The 2,095-nt window shown below is 32.9% G+C and overlaps 1 pseudogene; it reads left to right on the forward strand.

The window, feature by feature from the left end:
* Window positions 1-445: 445 nt before the first annotated feature.
* On the forward strand, window positions 446-876 carry LOC103259787 (annotated as a pseudogene).
* Window positions 877-2,095: the final 1,219 nt, after the last annotated feature.

Consider the following 2,095-nt stretch of genomic DNA (forward strand, 5'->3'; position numbering starts at 1 on the left):
TTTCTTGTTTGTTGAGTGTTTCAATTGTGATGGCTATTGGATTTTCATGCATTTATGGAGGTGATCATTGGTTTTATCTTTTATCAATATGATATATTACATTCATTGATTTTTATTGAACCAAACTTGTATTCTTGGGATAAATCCCACTTGGTAATGGTGTATATATAAGTTTCATATGGTGCCAGATTATTTTGTTGAGAAATTTTTGTGTTTATATTAATGAGTATTAGTTTATAGTTTTCTTGCGATGTCTTTGTCTGGTTTTGGTGTTAGAGTAACACTAACCTTATAAGTTAGGAAGTGTTTCCTCCTTTTTTATTTTTGGGAAGAGTTCACGAAGGAACTGTATTCCTAGAATTTGATAAACATTTGCGAGAATTTATGAGCGAAACTTGTTTTTCATCCTTTTCCCTTCTCTGCTCACCCTTTGGGTCTCATTGCCATGCCTTGAAAAATTGAGGAAATCAAGGACTTTCTGCTTACAGCCAGGTGAAAGGATGCCAAATCTGTCGAGATAAAGGAAAACAAGGATAACGTGAAATTTAAAGTGCAGGGCAACAGATACCTTTCATTTTGTCGATCATGGACAAAGAGAAGGCAGAGAAACTGAAGCAGACCCTGCCCCTTGGTTTGGCAGTGACGGAGAGGAAATGAACCAGATATGCTGATTTGAGCTGTCTTAAAAATTCTGAGAAAGAAAGTATGAGTGAAGCCTTCTAATCCGGGGCTTTTCTTTGTGAGATATTTTTTATTACTGATTCAATCTTTTAAAAAATCTATTTCCTTTTTCTCTTACTTCTTGAGTCAATCTTGGTAGTTTATGTCTTTCTAGGAATTTGTCCATTTCATCTAGCTAATCTAATTCGTTGGCATATGATGTGTTCTCTTATAATTCTTTTTGTTTCTGTAAAGGTGGTAGTAGTGTCTCCTTTTCATTTTTAATTTTCTTGGTCAGTTTAGCTAAAGCTTTGCCAATTTTGTTGATTTTTTTTCAAAGAAAAAACCATTTGGCTTCATTGATTTTTACTGTTTTTCTATTTTTCATTTCACTTATTTATTTCTGCTCTAATCTTCATTTTCTTCCTTCTGCTTGCTATGGGTATAGTTTGCAGTTTTATTTCTAGCTTTTTAAGGTGGAAGTGTAGGTTATTGATTTGGTATCTTTCTTCTTTTCTAATTCAGAAGTTTTATCATATAATTTATTTATAAGTTTTGTTATTTGTGCTTTCATCGCCATTCATTTTGAAGTATTTTATAATTTCTTCTGTGGTTTCTTCTTTGATTAGCTGGTTATTTAGAAATGTTGTTTAATTTTCACATATATATTTTTTTTCCAGAGCAGCAAAAATGCTACATAGGAAAATTTTATAATAGCACCAAATGTTCATACTAGAAAATGACTAACCATTAAGGTAAAAAAGTTGAAAAAACAAAGCAAAAGAGTTTTTTAAAAAGTAGAAAACATAGAATAAAGAGAAGCAGAAATGAATTAAACATTTAAAAAAAATTACGATAGAGATCAATCAAGCCACAAGTTGCTTATTTGAAAAGGCTAATAAAGAAATCTGATTTCTGGTGAGAATAATCAAGAAAAAAATAAGGGAGATAATGTAAACACATTAAGATTGAAAAGGAGAAACTAACTGCTAACACAGCAGATATGTAACAGTAAGATGCTACTATCATTGTTTTCATAAAGTCTTAATAAATTTGAAAATTTGTTGTAATGGAAAAATTCTAACTGGATATTCTCACAGAAAAAAACACCACATCCAAAGAATTTTTAAAGTAAATTCTAACATTCAAACATAAGTAAATTTAGAAAAGGGCGAAAAAAGGAGATATTTTCCAATTAATTTTATGAGCCTAAAACTATGATACCAAAGTCAGGTGGCTCATGCCGGTGATCCCAGCAGTTTGGGAGGGGAAGGCAAGAGGATTGCCCGAGCCCATGGGTTCAAGACCAGCCTGACCACCTTGGTGAGACCTCATCTCTACAATAAGTAAAAAAATTATCTGGATGTGGTGGCACACGCCTGTAGTTCCAGCTACTAGGAAGGCTGAGGCTGAGCCCAGGAGGTTGAGGCTGCAG

The sequence above is a fragment of the Carlito syrichta genome, unplaced genomic scaffold (genome assembly GCF_000164805.1).
Source record: "Carlito syrichta isolate Samal-C Ts95f unplaced genomic scaffold, Tarsius_syrichta-2.0.1 Scaffold303015, whole genome shotgun sequence".
Lineage (NCBI taxonomy): Eukaryota > Metazoa > Chordata > Mammalia > Primates > Tarsiidae > Carlito > Carlito syrichta.